Source organism: Pleurodeles waltl, chromosome 2_1 (assembly GCF_031143425.1).
Source record: "Pleurodeles waltl isolate 20211129_DDA chromosome 2_1, aPleWal1.hap1.20221129, whole genome shotgun sequence".
In the NCBI taxonomy this organism is placed as follows: domain Eukaryota; kingdom Metazoa; phylum Chordata; class Amphibia; order Caudata; family Salamandridae; genus Pleurodeles; species Pleurodeles waltl.
This window is the reverse complement of record NC_090438.1, coordinates 463,237,409-463,257,328: the sequence shown is the minus strand read 5'-3', so window position 1 is coordinate 463,257,328 and position 19,920 is coordinate 463,237,409. Positions and strand designations below refer to the sequence as shown.

The 19,920-nt window shown below is 44.4% G+C and overlaps 1 long non-coding RNA gene across 1 annotated transcript in view; it reads right to left on the bottom strand.

Moving 5' to 3' along the window:
* Positions 1 to 19,298, bottom strand: part of LOC138258909 (uncharacterized) — a 32,459-nt gene extending 13,161 nt beyond the window's left edge. Inside the window, exons 1-2 of the long non-coding RNA XR_011198603.1 lie at positions 19,223 to 19,298; positions 15,200 to 15,304 (exon numbers count right to left, since the gene is read on the bottom strand). This is a non-coding gene — a long non-coding RNA (uncharacterized lncRNA). The remainder of the gene's footprint in view (positions 1 to 15,199; positions 15,305 to 19,222) is intronic.
* Between the last annotated feature and the right edge of the window lie 622 nt (positions 19,299 to 19,920).

Below are 19,920 nucleotides of genomic sequence, written 5' to 3'. Positions count from 1 at the left end.
GCCAAGTTCTCCTAAGGGCCAGTCCTACAAATCTTCTGTGTTTTGGTCCATTTGACAATCATACCAAATCAATATTAATTTTGGCTCACTTTATGGCAAATACAAAATGCTAAGACTCAAATATAGCTTGCCATCATCCCATACTTTAGGAGACCTTGCCCAAGGACCTACTGACATCAAATTCATGTTAATCTGGGCATTGTCCAATGATGTTCAATTATTCTTTTGAGTGCAAATGAAAACATAATTTGTTGAATGTGTAGGTGATGTCCACAATGATCTGCTCTTTGAAATTTGAACAGTACACATGCTTTATTGGTTTTAATTTATTTGTTATAGGTGCCCTAAGGTTTTCACTTCGCACATGTTTTAATTCAATCAAAATTAGTTGTCTACAATAAATACTGTTATCAGAATGTAATATCTTGCTAAAAAGAGATTTAACATTTTGTTTTTGCAACTGAGTTATCATAGATGGTGTATCACCTAAACAAACAGTCTGAGTTTGGTTGGTCGCAGTTTACATACGTAAGCTCTTTAATTGGGAAAGCATTAGTCTTGTTAGAAATTGGGCTTTTGGTTCACTGTGGTGTGAGTCTTCTTCAAACAGCAGCCACAATCCTAGATCCTTGTCAGGGTGTCAGGAAAACCCTAAATTTACCTTTTCTCACCCTCGGGTAGCTCGGCACAGAACAGTAAGGTTTAACTCAGAGACAGTGTTGTGGGTTTATTATACATTCTGCTTAGGCATACACATTTTAGCTTAGTTTAGGCCTATGGCCTGTGCCCTTTCACCTACAAATGTGCTCTGATTTCATGTATTCAGTTTTATTCCTTTTTAGTTAGCCTGCTTGCAACAGGGATGTTTTTATTTTCTAATCAGCTGTAAGCCTGTGATTCTGCAAGAGCATTGTTATTATTGTTTTGTGCTCAACATTTCACCATGTATCTCTGTCCAAGAATGAGATAATCCAGCTAGAAAATGTTGCTACAATAGTACGTAAACAGTCTGAAACTTAGGCACATGCCCACGTCAGGCCTTTCACATGGAACAGAAATATGTTTCTTATAAAAACACTGGACAGGCCAATGGGACAACAGGGAGGTTGATCCGGCTAGGATTTCGCCCACGTTGCATGCCATTTCATTGCTCACTTTAGCCTTGTCTCTACAACCAGCCAAAGAGACTGTAGGCAGTCCCATTTCTTTCAGGTAATGGGTGTGGGTGCTCCTCTTGTGGACTAAGTACAGACAGATTGGGCTATTTCCACTATGCTCTCGCTAAGGAGATAGGGTTAGGTAGAATTCAGCTATCTATATTATTCCAATATGTTGGGGCTGTTTATTTCCTTCTTTCTAGTCATCACAATCCTAATCCTGTTATGTAACAGTGCCCTAATAATTGCAGTTCATATATTTGATCGTAGATTGCAGTCTTTTCAATAAATGTATTAAAAACTATCCTGCATCCTTTGGTTGGCCCTTCTGTGTGTATGAGACCTTCTGGTAATGAGAGAAAGGAGTGAGGCTTGTCGACCATGACTTCCCCTGAGAAGCTAGGGAGTGTCATGCATCAGGCTGCTACAAATCACCTTTTCTTTCAGCTTTGGGTGAGGTGCTGCTAGTTAGCAGAAAGGGTTGGGCTGACACCTGCCAAGATGGTGTGGAATTGACTCAGTCACCCACAAATTATGATGCTGCCACCCTGAATCCAGCAATTACGTTCCAGTAACTAGAGTCCTACGGCAGTAGTGTGTAAAGAATTTGTGAAACATTTCATACAGTAAAACAGTGAAAACACCACACAAAAAAAATACCACACCAAGTTAGCTGGGAATAGATCTGACTTTAGTAAATAAGACAGGACCAAAACAACAAAAATCAAATACTTAGAATTTGAGATATTGATCTTTACATGTTCTGAGTAATAATAGTGTAAGAAGCGTAAAGTGCTAAAAGGAGTTAACTGGTTGTGCTGGACAGGGACAAAGTAAAAATGTATAGGCTGACTGCAATGGGGCACGGGCCAGCCATAGTGACTCTGTTAGGCCCGCTGAACAAAAGTACCTCAATCCAAGCTTGCAAAGCATTGCGTGGATTCGGGTCGAAGATGCATTGTGCACCAGAGGTGATGTGCCCGTTCCAAGATGTGCTGAGGCTGTGAAATCCTGATGAGCCGACATTGAGGATCCTGTCGATGAGGCTTGCAATGGAAAGACTAGTGTGGAGGATGCATTGTGCAGTCAAGGTGATGCGTGCATTGAAGCTATGATGCAGAGTTTCAGCGGCATCGTCAAGGTTGCTGTCAGCGTGGATGTGATGTCTTTGCACGAGGAAGAGTTGGGAATTGGTGGTTCCGAAGTGATGCATTGGTTCTGTGAAAAGATGCGCCGATTTGCCTAGGTGGTGCATCGACTTGGCAGGGAGATGCTTCGCTCAGCAGAGGATGCATCGGTTACCCTGAGAAAGCACCTTAGGCCTACTTCCAAGGGTGCAGGACTGGGTAGCACCACTTGGCAGGGTAGACTCACAGATGGCAGAGTCAAGGTGCAGAAGCAGGGTGGTTGGAAGTCTTTTCTGTCCCAGAGACTTCAGATCAGGAGGCCAGCCAGCTAGCCCCTGGAGTCACTCTGGGTTCCGTCAATGCAGGTCCAGTCCTTACCACCCAAGCAGGGGAACAGTAGGCAGCAGGTCATCACAGCAAGGCAGGAGTCCAGCAAAGCAGCAGTCTAGCAGAGTGGCAGTCCTTCAGCAGTACAGCACCCCTTCTTCCTGGCAGAGTATTCACTGGTCCTACAGTGTACTAACCTGGTAATGTTGGAGGTCCAATACTCATAAGCAGTTGGGTCTGTGAAGTGGGGGAGACTTCATAGACAGGCCTTTGAAGTACATAAAGGACATGTCCTTCTTGCCTTGGCTCCTAAATCACTACAATTAATCAATCAGGATTTATAAAGCGAAGCTAATCACCCAATAGGGTATCCACGCGCTTGCAGGTCCTGGAGGTTTATTTGAACAGCCAGGTCTTGAGGACCATTCGGAATTCTGGAAGTGAGGTGATGGTCCGGAGGTGTGTGGGGAGGCTGTTCCAGGTTTTTGCTGCTATGTGTTCCAGGTTTTTGCTGCTATGTGAGAGAAGGAGCATCGTCCACTTCTGCTTTGGTAGATGCGGGGAGTATAGGGAAGTGAAAGGGAGGCAGCATATTCTTCTTGATGGTTGGTGGACATTCAGGCAGTGGTTGGTGTGCGTGGGTCAGCAGCTTGAATTAGCATCTCTTCTGTATGGGGAACTAGTGGAGTTGCCTGAGGTGGGCTGTGATGTGGGTTCATCTGGGAAGGTCAAGGATGAGTCTGGCTGTGGCATTCTGTGTAGGAGGTGTGCGATGATTCCTACGTAGAGGGTGTGGACTTAGTCCTGTTGGCTGGTGATCAGGGCCTGTGTCACAGTGTGTCTCATGTGTATGGGTAGCCACTATAGGGGGTATACAACCCTTTCTTTGGAGACAAGGGGCAGCCTATCAGGATTGAGGCGGGTCCAGCTCCTCCATCTCATCCTCTACAGGATTACCCATCAAGTCACACCTAAGCTCCCATCATGTGTTGCTGTCTAGGGGCAATACACAAAGCCCAATTGTCACTCACCTCAGACAAGTGATCAGAGATAGGCAGCAGGCACCAAATGGCATTTTCAGAATTGCAATTTAAAATCCTAATTCACCATAAGTTATGCTTTTGAATTGTGATTCCAGAGACACCAATCTCAACATTTTTATCTCTTCCAGATTGTGAATTACAATTTAATTAAGGTAATCCCAACCTTGCTGTAGCGGAAAACAACTTTGGGAGTTTTTACCCACCAGGACATGTAAACTTAAAGGTATATGTCCTGCTTTTTTAATACATCACACCTTGCCCTCTGGGTTGTCCAGGGCCTACCTTATGGTTGTCAAATCTAAAAGAAGGTGGTTTGGGTCTAGAAAAACAGTTATTTTGCCTGGTTGACATGGCAGTGTAAATCTGCACACAGAGGCTCTGCAATGGAAGGCCTGACCCATAGTTAAGTGGGTGGCACAATCAATGCTGTAGGCCCACAAGTAGCATCTAATTTACAGGCCCTGAGCACATGCAGTGCACTTTACTAAGGACTTACAAGTAACTTAAATGTGCCAACTGGGGTTAAGCCAATGTTACCATGTTTTTAAGAGAGAGCCCAAGTACTTTAGCACTGGTTAGCGGTGGTAATGTGACAGAGTCGTAATACTAGCAGAAATTAGGTTAGAAAAGTGGAGGATGTAGGCAAAAAGTTGGGGGCAAGACCACCCCAAGGCTGTCTGGTCTAACACCACTTGGGTCATGGTGCCTTGGTGTCAGCCCCAACAGACATCCATAGAGAGCAACCGCTGCACCACATTCACCGTCCTAAAGGTTCATCATTTGCTCCCTCTACCTATTAGATTTACTATCAACATACTCTGCATTACTCACAAGATAATAAAGAAAAAGGCCAGTTCTCATCTAGATACAACATAAATGAAGCTTGCAGAAAAAGAAAATACATTTCATATTAGCACTCTAACTAATCATCCCACACTACGAGAACAAAACCTTTAGGGACTCAGGCCATAGATAACATTCTGGAATTCAATAAAATGTTGAAGACCTAGCTTTTTACCCGAACTTAATAAGATTGACGGACCAATGCTACCCTATAATCTCAATAGTTGTACGATGAGCAACAGGATTCAACATTATATGACTCGCCAAAAATAAAAAGCGCTGAAACTCTTGAAGAGAGACATATATTTCCCAGTATGATCCAACGAAAAGAACAAAGAGGCTAAAATTTGATGAGTCACAATAATAATATCAATTACAAAGGAAGAAATGAACCAGTGCAAAAGACAGATAATAAGAAATACCAAATAACAACACAGCAGTAACTTCTCACATGGCAAATTATTATGCTGGCTACTCAATAAAAATCATCAGCCAAATATGTAAGTGTGTTCCAGTACCACAATAAGTGCCGTCTTAAAGGCCCCTGCATGTCTGATGCACAGAAGACACGCCCAGCACAAGCATGACTAAACATGCCCACAAACTAGCTAACTACATAGATTTTGCTTTATATCCCTCTATTGTTCTTCCATCCTGAACTGTCCATCCTCTCCAGCATTCAGCCTTACAGAACTACTCAAAATTGGTATGGCCATTTATTGAAGATTGGATTATAACTAGGTTATGTAAAAAAATGACTTTTTTCATAACCACCCCTCCCCCTACTTTTTCCTGGATTTTATTGCTGATATATGGACTCTAGACACCGGAGTGCTGCTGTCCAGCTCCCACTGTATGTCCTAAAACATGCAGAATAGGATAATCCCTGATTGGCATATTTAAATTACTGATAAAAACTAGTATAAGGTACTCCGTGTACCCAGGGTCTGTAAGTTAAACATCAGTACTGGACTGCAGCACCTATTGTGCCACCACTAAAGTGACAAGACAAAACATTTTTCCAGGCCTGCCCCCGCAGCCTAAGTGTTTTTTTTTTTTTTTTAACTACAAATTCAAATTCAAAATAAGCCTTTTGTCAGGCCTAAACCGCCCTTTTCAATACTGGCAAGTCACCCCTAGGGTAGGCCGTAACTTCCCATAGAGCAAGGTTCATGGTATTTAAAAAGAAGGATGTGTGTAGTTGAGTTTTACATGTCCTGCAGTCAAAAATCTCCAAAGTTGTTTTTCACTGTGGCAAAGCAGTCTCATCCATAGAAAAGCAAAGGGTTACATTATAACATCCTATCATGCATAACATCAGTTTGGGTATAGTTAGGACCTGGATTCAAGAACTCAAGTTAATAGTAATTTAAACCCCAATCTGATGGTCAAGTTGGATTTTGAACTATTATTCTATGAATGTTGTAGTTTACAGTACAATACACAGGAAGTGCTGCAAATTAGGTAGGGCCAGGTAGGGCCGCCTCTTGGACCTTTCATTCCATTAATTAGGGAATGGCCAGGAGTTTCCCTCACCCACAGCCTAGTACTGGGCATAAAATGGCACCCTCGGTACTCTCTACTGAATGCCTCTCTTGACCTAAGTAATACAAAAGAAGGACTGCACCTGGTGTTGAACCTGTGGAAAGAAAGCCCAAGGGCTGGACCTCACCTTCACTTGTACTCAGGACAAAGGAGAGGACTAGGGTTAGTTGGCTAGCCTCCAATTCAGCTCCCCTTCAAAATTGTAAGACTGGACACTTAGAAAGTTTTTCTGAACTTTTTGCAAAAAGAACTAGAGGCTACCACTGGACTGCCTCCGAGCCACAGCAGCGAAGTCAAACTGCCTTTCAGACTCAGCTTGCCAGTTTACCCTACTGAAAGGAACCTGACTTCCATAAAGGTTTCTAAGTCCAAATGTAGAGAACTTAACTGGGATCAATGCTGAGCAGCACCCCGCAGATGATGACATGTTCTTGGGCCTGATCTTTGGACTTCACCCACTCTGAGTTTTCAAGGGATCAACATCAAGAGCCTCAAACTTCCCACAAGAGCCAAGGATCCCCCCGAGGTACTGCAGGTCAGCCAACTGCTGTTGACAAATCCCTCTTTGGATTTAGCTGACACCCAGACCCGCTGATGACCTTGTTGATGAGAATTTTCTGCAAAACAAAAAGACTAAGAGAGAAGGAAAAATTTCCACATGGATGAGCCTGGTCCCTGTATTCGATCCGTGCTCCATCACACTCAGCTTTCACTTTCAACTTTGACCTGGTCTAGAATGATCAAATCCCCACAGTTGGCACTTTATGCTGTCAGGCCCTAGAAACACGTAACCCTTTGAAAAATCACACCTCCGGTTTCCTACTTTACATTTTAGTCATTTTGATGTCTATTGGAGTGAGATTTTTAATGTGTTCTGTTTTCTGCTTTTTAACAGTTTTGGTACTGACAAATGCTTTACGCATTTAACTAATTTTAAACCTGTCTGCTCTCTGCAGATAGGTCAGCTCCCAAACGTTGAACCCCTAACTTAAATTATTCAGACCTGACTGGACCTAGTAAAAAACTGACAATATAAAAAACAACTTTATCAAAAGATGTATTTTTAAATTGTGAGTTCAGCGACCCCAAACTCCATATCTCAATCTGCTTTTAAAGGGAAACTGCATTTAAAAGATATTTAAAGGCACCCCCCGTTAACCTACGAGGGGGATACGCCTTGCAACAGTGAAAAACAAATTTAGCAGTATTTCCCATGTAGAACACACCAGGATATGTCCCACCTTTAACATACACTGCACCCTGCCCATGTGGCTACCCATGGCTTTCCTTAGGGTGCCTTCCAGGTATAAAAAGGGAAGGTTTGGGCTTGGCACATGGGTACACTTGCCAAGACATATTGGCAGTTTAAAACTGCACACACAGACACTGCAGTGACAGGTCTGAACCATGTTTACCGGGCTACTAATGTGGGTGGCACAACCAGTGCTGCAGGCCCACTAGTAGTATTTGATTTACAGGCCTGGGCACCTCCAATGCACTTTGATAGGGACTTGCTAGTAAATCAAATATGTCAATGATGGATAAGCCAATTAGACAGACATTTTACATAGGAGCACTTGCAGCTTAGCATTGGTTAGCAGTAGTGAAGTGCCCAGAGTATCAAAAACAGCACACACCAACAACCTGGGAAGCAGAGGAAAAAAGTTAAGGGAGACCACGCCAAGGATGTCAAGTCTAACATACATGAAGTGGAGAATGTCATTCTGATCAGAAAACAATAGTGCAAATATTGCAATACATTTCAGCTTGACTGTGTGCTGCAGAGCTTGATGGGGAGAGGATGTGTGCGGGATGGGGCTGGTGGGTTCGGTGGGGGGGGGAGTAGGTGACCAGGGGTGGGGGTAGGTGACCAGGGGTAGAAGCACAAGATGAGTGACATGGAAGACTTCCATCTTGGCCTAGATGTCGTTTTACATTAAAATGTGGCCTAGTTAACATCAACTAGGAAATGACACTTCTAAACATCATAGAAAATTTGTTTCAAAATTAACTACACTAATTAGTCTCCACATGTGAAATCAAGAGTAAAACGTAATTTTGCTCATTGTAAATAATATATAAAAATATAAATCCATTAAAGGGAGCTCACAACTGCACCTACTTCCTATTTATATTGCTATTCATAAAAGGAAAATTGTGTATTAAATTACCGGCTAAGAGATAAGACAAAACTGCTTTACAGAGGTTTAAGCGTGCTACTGGTACCCGAGGTTTCCGAGGTCGGCTGTCCCTCCTGCCTAATAAAAGGTTAGTGAAAGCAGACGGGGGCGGGGGTCCCAGTAGAAGGAATTTCTGCAGAGTGCACAGCTTACATGAAATATGATGTGATAAATCCAAGACAATTGGTTTTGCTGTAAACCTGTAGTAGCTTAGCTAAAATTAACAAAGTAATCAATAGCTACAACTGTGTCCGGCATTGTAATATCTTTTTCCTCTCTTTATTCCTCCACAGCGACCCCTTCCCCCGGCTGAAATTAACACTCTTAAAACAGAAGTCTCAGGGGAAAGAATTATATGTATAGGCATTTTAGTGAATCAAAAAAGGAATCAGCCTTGGGCCCTCTCGAATCAGATGGAATACAGTGCTTTGTGCTGACGGGAAAGGTCACAGTTCGATTACAGCAGGACAAATTATATCCACAAATTGTTGCTTGCGCCATGCCGTAAAGATACTCCGGTTCCGGTGAGAGGTGTTTATAGAAATATGTGTAGTGCCTTTAGACTGAGAATGTGAACGAGATGGAGCACATTGTTCGAGATGTGGGGATGTTGTGTGTGTAGGGTGGGAGGCAATGCCTGCTGATAAATTTATAATTCAAAATGCCTGACAAGATATACTCACGAGGAAGCCTCTGGAGGTTCCCCCAACTAGGGTTGTGAGATATTTCAGCAATTACAATGTTGTGAACGACAGTTGCATTTCTATCTGCATACATCGAATGCAAGATTCTATAACTGAAGCAACAGTAGTCACTCAAACAATATGTAGAACTCTGGCTTAATGGGAGCCTCTGGTCTGCAACCAAAAACGAGAAGTAATTGTATTGGACACTTCAACTAGCAGGAACAGTTATTCGAAACTAAGGGCCATATTTATCATTTTTTCACGCAAAGCAACTCAGCAAGGCTCCTTGCTATGCTGCTCTGCATGAAAGCGAGAGGGCAGGAGTGTGCTGTATCTATCAAGATATGGCTCACTCCTGCTCTCCCCTTGCGCGGGCTCACTTTTGGCTGCCTAGTGCCAATGCAGGCACTCTTGCACGATGGTGCAAGACTGCGCGTGTTGCAAGCAGGATTGTTTTTGTGCAGGAAAGGACACCTTCCTGTACAAAAAGAATCCTGTGAGGCTTTTTTCCTCTTTCTACGTGTGATGCAGAATGCAGGGCATATAGAAAGAGGAAAAAACAAAAATAAATAAACATATTTCTCCTCATTACACCTTCCCTGGAAAGGCATAGCATTTTGTTGTATTCCAAGGTCTACCACTCTGGTAAATCTTGGAATGTGCCAAAATTAATGGGTGGATGCATTGGACAACCACACTCGACCCATGGAAAGCCTTCCTAGGGCAGAGTAACGCAACACAGTGACTTGCGCTGGCTTGTGTCACTCCACATTTACCAAGCACTGCAGGGTGACGCAAGGTGGCCTTGTGGCCTTGCGTTGCTTGCTAAATCACAACTAGGTTTTGCGTAGCCCTTACGTTACCTTGCGTGACGCAAGGGTGATGCAAAACTTTGATAAATATGCCCCTAAATGTGCAGAACATGCACTTTTCATGACTGTATTACTGTGAACATGTCCCATAAGTGTGCCAGCGCCTGCCAAGACGTTCAAGCATGTCCCTACAAGGCTGTCTATTTCTATCCTTCATCTGCTGAAGGAAAATAATTTTTAGCAGTCTGACTGTCACTTCCTGAAAGAGCAGGGCAGCATCGTCAGAAGTCTCCTTTATGACAAGGGGTGAAGCAAGGTGGCGGTGGTTTTGATTTTGACGTATAGCTTTTCCTGCTCCCAGGTAACAAGAGTATTCCTGAAATCTCGAGTAGCAGAGCACAAAGAAGGTCACAAGTAGTGGCCAAGCCAGCAAGGTGTGTGTGGGGGGGTAGTTGATAGGTTGTAAACTCTTGTGCAGTTGGGGGTCTCATTTATGCCTCTCTGCCCTCAGATGCATCCCTGACCTCTTCAGCTGGCCATGACCCTTTACAACAGGCGCCCGGACCCCATGAATTCAGGGTGTGTGCCCCAGTCTGGTGAACTCGTCATAAGACTATGAACTCTGTGAGCACAGCCTGTGCCTGGGCCCTAGGAGGGCAGGGTGTGTGTCTGAGCCCTGGCACAGCAGGGTATGTAACTGGGCCCTGGAAGAACAGACTGTGTGCCTGGGCCCTGAGAGAGCAGTGTGGGTCTGGGCTGAATGCAGCGGCGAAACATTAGCCCCAGCAGGCCCCACAGTGGGGGGGCCCCAAGCACCAAAGGGACACCCTGGCAGTGTGCACGGGCCATTGGCCTGTGGGTTTCGTAGCATGTGGGCAGATCCGGCTTTAGGGCGGTATGATCGGTGCACTGACTTAGGTGTATTGTTGTATTTAAAAATAACTCATGGGTTTAGAACCACATACATTTGCTTATGCATCCAGCAGTTTTCAGGTATCAACAGCACGTATTGACAAAGCCAATAGGTCTCACCTATACAAGAGCTATTGGCTTTGGCTATGTGTTTTACCATGTTGTACACCTGTGTGGCTGCTGTTCCGCATGGCTAAAAGTTAGTAGAGTGGAGTGGGGGAGTAGAGTGTCGTAGAGTGGATTTATTGGAATGTTGTCAAGTGGAGTGGGGTACAGTGTCAGAGCTGAGTAGAGGGGAGTAGAGTTCAGTGGCAGAGAGTGTCGTAGACTGGAGTGTTGTGAAATAGGGTGGAGTGGGTTGGAGTGGATTGACGTAGTGGACTGGAATAGAGTGCGGTAAATTGGACTGGGTTGAGTGGGGTGGATTGAGTGGAGTGGGGTGGAGTGATGTGGGGTAGATTGGATTGGAGTGGGGTGGGTGAACTGAAATGGAATGAGGTGAAGGAGATTGGGGTGAATTTGAGTGGGGTGAATTAGATTGGGTTGGGCAGTTTGGATTGGAGTGATAAAGGTGGAGTGTGGTGGGTTGGATTGAGGTGGCGTGGATTGGACTAGAGCGGGGTGGTGTGTATTAGATTGGAGTGGGGTGGATTTGATTGGAGTGGGGTAGATTAGATTCGCTGAATTGGAGTGGGGTGGGGTGGGGTGGACTGGACTGGAGGGGGTGGATAGGAGTGGAGTGGTTGGATTGGGGTAGATTGGATAGGACTGGAGTGTGGTGGATTAGATTGGAGTGGAAAGGGGTGGATTGGAGTGGGGTGGATTGGATTGGATCGAATAGAGTGGGTGGAGTAGAGTAGAGTGTGGTGGATTGGAATGAGTGGGGTAGATTGGAATGGGGTGGGGTGGAATGAAATGGGGTGGGGTAGAATGGATTGGGATGTGCTGGATTGGATTGGGGTGGATTGGAGTGGAATGGATTGCAGCAGGGTAGGCTGGCTGGATTGGATTGGAGTCAGTGGACTGAACTGGGATGGGTTGGGGTAGATTAGGGTAGAGTGGGGTGAATTGGAATGGAGTGGGTGGATTGGATTGGGTGGGTTGGAGTGGAGTGGATTATATTGAAATTGGGTGGGGTGAGGTGGACTGGAGAGGGCGGATTGGATTGGGGTAGGTTGGACTGGGGATGGGTGGACTGGGTGGGGTAGGTTGGACTGGGGTGGATTGCATTGAGGTGAGGCGGAGTGGATTGGCATGGGGTGGGTTTCAGTGGGGTGGACTGGATTGGGGTGTATCTAATTGAGGTGCATCTGATTAGGGTGGTGTGGAGTGGATTGGAGTGAGGTGGATTGGATTGAGTGGGGTGGACTGGATTGAGTGGGGTGAATTGGACGGAGTGTCTTGGATTGGATTGGATGGGGCTGAATTGGGTAGGTGTGGGGTGATTTGGATTGTGTGGGTTAGGTTGGATTGGGTTGGGGTAGATTGGAGTGGGGTGGGGTGACCTGGTTTGGAGTGTGGTGGATAGGGCTGGAGTTGGATAGATTTGATTTGGAGTGGGCTAGGTTAGATTGGAGTGGGGTGGATTGGATTGGATTGGATTGATTGGAGAGGGGTGGACTGGACTGAAGTGGGGCAGATTAAGGTGGTTTGGAGTGGGGTGAAATGGACTAGAGTTGGACAGATTAATGTGGATTGTATTGGAGTGGGATGGACTGGGTGGCGTGTGTGTTTTGGATTCGGTGAGGTGGATTGAACCAGAGTAGGGTGAGTTCGATTGGAGTGGGGTGGGGTGGGATGGATTGGTGTGGGTTGGGTTGGGTTGGATTGGAGTGGGTTGGACTGGTGTAGGGTATGTTGGACTGGGATGGGGTGGATTGGACTGGAGTGAGGTGGATTGGACTGGAGTGGAGAGGGGTGGAGTGGACCAGAGTGGATTGAGGTGGATTGGACTGGAGTGGATATTGGATGGACTGGATTGTAGTAGGGTGGATTTGACTGGAGTGAGGTGGATTGGATTGGAGTGAGGTAGATTGGACTGGGCTGGATTGGACTGGAGTGGGGTGAACTGGATTGGAGTGTGGTGGATTGGAGTGGGGTGAATTGGGATTGAGGTTGGAGGACTGGATTGTGGTGTATCTGATTGAGGTGAATCTGATTAGGGTGGTGTGGAGTTGGCTGGAGTGAGGTGGATTGGATTGTGTGGGGGGTGAATTAGGGTGGGGTGGATTCAACTGAGTGTGGTAGACTGGATTGGGCTGTATTGGATAGGGTGGTTTGGATTGGTGTGGGGTGGGGTGAATTGGAATGGAGTGGATTATGGTGGATTAGACTGGAGTTGGATAGATTGGATTGGAGTGGATTAGATTAGATTGGAGTGGGGTAGATGGATTGGAGAGGGGTGCACTGAATTGAAGTGGGGAAGATTAAGGTGGTTTGGAGTGAGGTGAATTGGATTGAAGTAGGGCAGATTCATGTGGATTGTGTTGCAGTGGGACGGACTGGGTAGTGAGGGTGGGTTGGATTTGGTGAGGTGGATTGGAGTAGGGTGCAATTGGTTGGAGTGGGGTGGACTGGGTTGGATTGGAGGGGGTTGGACTGGAGTAGGGTGGGTTGGATTGGAATGGGGTGGGTTGGACTGGGGTGGGGTGGATTTGACTGGAGTGGGGTGGATTGGTCTGGAGTGGTGGGAATCATTCTTGAAGTGGGGTGAATTAGACTGTAGAGGAGTGGGGTGGATTGGACCAGAGTGGATTGAGGTACATTGGACTGGAGTGGATATTGGGTGGATTGGATTGTAGTGGGGTGGATTGTAGTGGGGTGAGGTGGATTGCATTGCAGTGGGGTAGAGTGGACGGGGCTGGATTGGGCTGGAGTGGGGTGGGGTGTGCTGGATGGTGTGGGGTGGGGTGGACTGGATTGTAGTGTGGTGGATTGGAGTTGGGTGGAGTGGGGTGAATTGGGATTGTGGTGTGTGGACTGGACTGGGGAGAGGTGGATTGGATTTGAGTTGGGCACATTGTTTTGGAATGAAGTGGCTTGTTTGGGATTGGAGTGAGGTGGATTGGTGTGAGGTGAAGTGCAGTGAATTGCAGTGGGGTGGATTGGAGTTGGGTAGTTTGGGGAGTACTGCATGATTATGTGTTAAAGTATAATTTCATAAATTACACTAAACAAAGAAACAACTTCACATTGCCATATTTTGAACAAGATAATAGTCATCTTTTGAGAAGAGCACCCACGGGCAAAAAAATAAAACATGTGACAAGTGAGAAAAGATGACTTAAATTTAGCTATAAAAATGCAAACTTTGCAATTTTTGTTGGTCTTGCTTTGTGCATTTTTGCCAGTCATATGCTTTCTGTTTGCAGAGCACTAGAAGTTAAAAAGAACAAAATAGTACCTCTGTCATGTTGGGAGCAGAAGACAGGCATTGATTAAGTTGAATCAGTCAGTGTTTGGTCCTTGCACCACAGGAAGGAACAGAAATTATGCCAGGCCTGAAGTGGATGCATTACGAGGCTGTTAAGAAGAGTGTTTCACAAGCCAACAAATGTTGAGCACAGGCAGGCTCCAAGCTCTTTATTGTACACAACAGAGTCTCCCAAGCGAGACGTATGAGCTAGCGCATGCACTCACAGGGTCAACTCTAAAAATGTCAATATAACTCTGGTGATTAATTCTACAGCTGGTGAGAGATCCAAATTTTGGTCTAGTGGCAGTTTTTACTCATCATAAAGTAGTGCAGAGGGATAAAGTGCCTGCTGCAAAGAATGTAAACCATGCAGCTCACACTACTGTGAGTGTACTATGAGTAGCGCTTCAAAAAAGAAAAATAAATGTGTACCAGAGAGGGGCTATGGAGAGGCGAGGGGCACTGTTGGAGAAGTAATTGGAGAAGTAGTGAAGTAATTAGTGGAAAAGGAGATCATGGGGGTTTGCCAAAAAAGACTAACGCACTAGGGGCCACCAGAACTAAAAAAGGGAGGTGCACGGAGGTCCCCTTCACGTATTTTGCAGAGGGGCCCCCTCAAGTTTTGTTATGCCACTGGCTGAATGAGCATACAGCTGAGCTGAACACAGCTTCAGAAAATATAAATTGCATGTAGGCAGCCTAACTAAATTAGTGTTGCCATCATCCAGATGTAAGAAATTAAGGACTGTACTGCTATCGAAAAGGAGGTAGGAGGAAGGAAAGGTTTGACACAACTAAGAAGTGAGCTGGAATTAATCTGTCAGGGTTTTGGTAGTATATGCTTGCAGAATAAGCTAGGGGTCTAAGAGAAAGTCCGGGTTTTGGTAGTATATGCTTGCAGAGTAAGCTAGGGGTCTAAGAGAAAGTAATAAGACCATGCAGCCCCAGCCAGAGTTGAAACTACTATTCCATTTTCTCCAGCCTCACAGACCCATAGATTAGATTAATTTTTGTCAGCAAGAGGCAATCCCCAGGGCAAAAATCACCCTCAAGTGACAGCTTCTCTTTTGTGCCGCTTCCTTTACAGAACTTTCTGTCAACCAATCTGTGAGACAATTTTGACCTTCTCAGATTCAGTACCTCAAGACCTACCTATTCAATTAACTTCTTTCACTTTCTTGGCATCTTAATTGGTTTGCTTGGTATCTTCCCCGCTCCTCCCTGTTTCTCCATGTGCTTGGAAGCATCGCCTTGCAACTATATAGGAGAGTACAAATATACTATAATAAATTAATTAATCAATTCATTTACAAAATAGAGCTACTTCATCAACGTACTGGGGGTTCCACACCCACCTATCACATCACACAATGACTCCATATAAAGATTGAATATGGAACGACTCCGAAGGCACCCCACAAAAATCTTATAAATGGATAAACCTGCAGCTCCCATAACGGAAACAAATATAGTCAGATGTGTTGCCTGGTTCACCATATCAAACCCCATTGAGAGATCCACAGGTGCGCACACTTCAAACTCCTTACCTACACATACAAAGCATTCCACAACATATGCCCTGCCTATCTGAACAGCTGTATACATTTCAACCAACCTTCCAGACACTCCCTCTCTACCATACTCTCACTAGCACATAGCCCATGTATACAAAGAAGCAGATAGGGTGGATCGAGCCTTCTCATAGGTGGCTCGTAAAGCCTGGAACAATTCCCTCAACACATCAGATCCTCCTCCTCCCTTCTTGATTTCTTCTACAAGCTGAAGAACTAGCTCTTCGAGTAAGCCTTCACACACCACAAATACATTGACACTCTTGCGGGTGATGAGCGCTATAAAAATACAGATAACATAAGATCCAGTGGCATAAGTTGGATCAATCAGAGAACCACTAGGCAATGCAATAATGTGCATCCTTCCTGACACCTCTGAAGGGCTGAAATGAAATATATGCTCCTTTCAAATTAACCCAAGGAAAGGGGAGCTATGATAGAGGCATGTACTTACCTTAGTGGTATAAATACATTGGACTAGATGAGCAAGTCACATGAGAGGCAACATCATGTTTCTAGGACGAGGTCAAGAACCAAGCCTTGTTATACCAAACATATTTGGTAGAGTCTCAGGAGTAACAACACAAGTTCCTCACAACAAAACTGATGGTAAATGCTTGAAGCAGCTCTCAAGACAGAGTATGCGGACAAATCACAATAAGAGGAATGCATTTTAAACGCATGTCATTACCGCTTCAATTGGAATGGACTGTGTGAAGGAGAGTGCTATTGTTACTGCACACATCATGCCATGTACTGTTGCGACTACACCCCAACCCATACTCCATTTTAAAGCATTAAGTTAGCCTGTCTGTCTTAGGTCCACAGTCAGCATGTCATTATCTTTCACAAAACTTGTGAATGTGTCATTTTCACCTAATCACTGATTTTTTTATCACATTAGGTGACACAAGTCAGACACAACTCCTCGCTGGCTTAGACTGGTTGCCTCGCAGATTTTGGAAAATCCCAAATTTATTTTGCAATTGAGGTTAAAAGTCAGTAGTTAATATCCTATATAAACCTCAGTAATTGACCATTAAGATGGTGAGGCCTTCACAACAGATTATCATGAGGGTCACCCAAGACTGGAGGAGCATCCACTCTTATGCCAAGAGTCAATCCAGTGATGAGAAAAGCTGAGTCCAGGTGATAGTGTTATTACCTTCTAAAACCACACTCTCTTCCTGAGTGAAGTCTGATAACACAGCTGTTCTGCTGTGAACAGGTATGCAGTGCACAGGACATAAGAAACTTTAGAGGCAGGTTAGCTATCCTATGCTCTCATAGTGTACCGCGTATAAGAAATGTTAGGGTGGTAGGATTCTCGGAACATTCTAAAACATATAAAACTGTTCATTTTATTCTCTCTGCTCACAACATGCATAAGTGCAGTTTCAAATATATTCTGTGTGGTTAATATTCATTAACTAAGCAACAGAATAAGGCTGTTGAAATAAATGCTTTAAAATATACAACGTCATTCGTAGTGCTATGCTTGAGTGTGCTATTCTAAGAATAAAATTGGGTTTGAATTGCCGCTGTGTCACTGAAACCTTTACAGGACTGGTAATAACCGAGGAAATACAAACACCACACTCACAGGAATGCCCAATAGGCTCTGCGGGCTCCAGTTAAACTGGACTTTCTTACTCAGTGATTGTGCATTGAACTAAGTCCTTGCACCTGTGGGTTAGGAACCCAAACCTTGCAGACCAGGGGGTCTAGAACCCAAGATACACAACAGTACAGTCACAGGGACTTAATCTTATTGCTGGTGTAAGCACAAAGCTAGAGACTGTAGAATCTACAAACTGGTGCAAATATGGAGGAGCATGGTAGTTGTAAGAAATGTAGTTATTAGTTGCAATGCATGTGAGCCCTGCACAAGTAATAGGTCCACAATTTCCCCTTACTGGGAACCAAGCAATGCACTGTGGTGCTTGAGTCTCTCAGAGTAGAAAAAAGAGCAGTCCAAAGCCTCCTGCCAGGAGATGTGGTGTGGGCTAGTAATCACCATTCTCTGGCACGCAATAATAACACTCAAATAATGACTGTTCAGTCAGCGCTTTTTCTTTTGAAGAAGGAAAAGGACATTTATTTCACACATATCAATAAATACTTTGAATTTTTTTAAAAATATATACTTAGGGCAGATAGAATTATCTTGGTAATATACTTTGGTAAAACTCTGAAATCACATGTGACCTCTGAACACTAAAATCACAGTACACGCCCTCACTTATACCAGAAAGAACATCACAATATAGGGGGGTATCACTTCAAATAAAAGAGGCCTATTGGCTTTGTCACATATTACACATCCATATATTAAAAAAAAGCCTATCAGCTTTGCCAATGGGTTGCATCAATATATGGGGCAATCTTATTGGCTTTGTCTAGGGGCACCACATTAAAAAGACTTAACAACCATATGTTAAAACCACCATAATTTCACTATAATGTATAAGCATTCACAAATGCAATCACTAATGTCAATAAAGCATTTTGACATTATTTAAGAAATCACTGTCAACATTAAATTATGATTAAAGCATTTGTAGTGAACATAACACGTTTCTGTGTCTTTTCAAATAGAACTTTAGGCTTTGCAGCCATGAAGCCAGCCCTTAAAGGGCTCTGCACTCTAAGCTGTAGAGCAAAAGCTCCAGCCCAGGGAGTGCCTGAAAGAATAGTAGAAATCCTAGTGGGGGTGGTCGTAATTTCTCTGACCCTGCATACTTAGGGCCAGCTTTTAAACTTCATGGGGCCAACACATTAAGGGAAAACTTGTGCAGGTGAAAACCTCACAGGGCATTACGGGGTGCTCTCTACTGAAAGTGTGAATAACTAATGAGCGCCTTCATCCACTTTTGCTGATGGGCATGCAGCATCATGCTGTGCACCTTCTTTTTTTTAATTATTCATAATTTTTGTTGTGGGTGCCCCTGGTTTTTCTATTGGGGGCAGCTTGGCGGAGCCCAGCCCTGGCTGCCCCCCTTGCTCCCCGCCCAGCCTCCTTTACTAGTGACACTGGAGCTGGCAGCCTTTGTCTACCTGGCCCGCTTTGTCTGGTCCCCATCCAGCTCCCTCCCAGCTGCAGGCACAGGCAGTGGGGATAACCCTATCACAGTGCTCCCAATTACCGGTCTGTCGTTTGGGGCCTGGAGATAGGGGCCAGGCTCTTTTCCTCCTTTGCTTTTGGGAACAAAACAGCGCTTCCCCCTGTACACCGTGCATCAGGGCCCAGAAGTGGGGTACACTGCCCCCTACCTCTTTGTTCGGGGTGTGTGATAAAACTCCGGCTCTTGCTGTCAGACCCACCACACTTAACCTTGAGAACCCTATACTTGTTTCCTCTTCTGGGAAACAAGAACCATGCTGGTAGTCACACCACAAAAACTGTACAATTAACCGCAGCCTAAAAGCGCTGGTTACTCATGGTCCTTAGACCCAGATTTTGGATAAAAAAAAGATAAGCGAATGCACTCAAACTCTAACAAGATCACAGAAATCTTGCATGAACAGGTGGCCATCATTGGGTGCGGCCACAATTTAAGGCCACATGCACCTTCTGAAACCTCGTTGCTGTTTCAATACTCACCAAAGAAGGACCCACATTCCGTGCAACTTCCGCCTGATCCTCTTCTAGTCTGTGCTGATTCACTGCCACTGCTGGAGACCTAAAGGAGAGAAGAAAACAAGAAAGTAAAGAATCAGGATTGCATTTGAAACATCCTTGTAGATGGTAACGAGTCCCATTTTAAGCGCTTGACTGAAATGCTTACTTTGAGCACAGTCTGTGTAGTTTGTGACCCAAATGGAAGGACAGAACTTAGAGTTTGTTGCTCAACTGCTATGTTTTACTAGTGCTTGGTATGCGATATATAGATTTGCATGAAATGCTTGATTATTCCCAGGAAATGTTAAACTTGGCTATGTGTTGTTTAACTATGAACCTGTAGAATGTTTGCAAGAATATGTTTTGCAATTAGAATGGGTCGAAACGTGTCAACCTTTTTACTTAGGGGGGGGCTGTGAGAAATATTAATTTATACCTATAAGGAATGTTTACAATAGACATCTTTTTTCTAAATACAAGTAATAGCAGCCATTATGCTGAGATGTAAATATGGTCCAACCATCTCCCATGGGGATTAACATGCAAAGTATTGTTAACAACCACATTTTGAAAAAGTAGAAGAAAAATCGAAGTACGATTTCTGTTGATTTGTAATTCTATGACCTTATGTACATATATTGTTTGTGTATGATTTCTGTTGTGCATTATTGTTATATGTG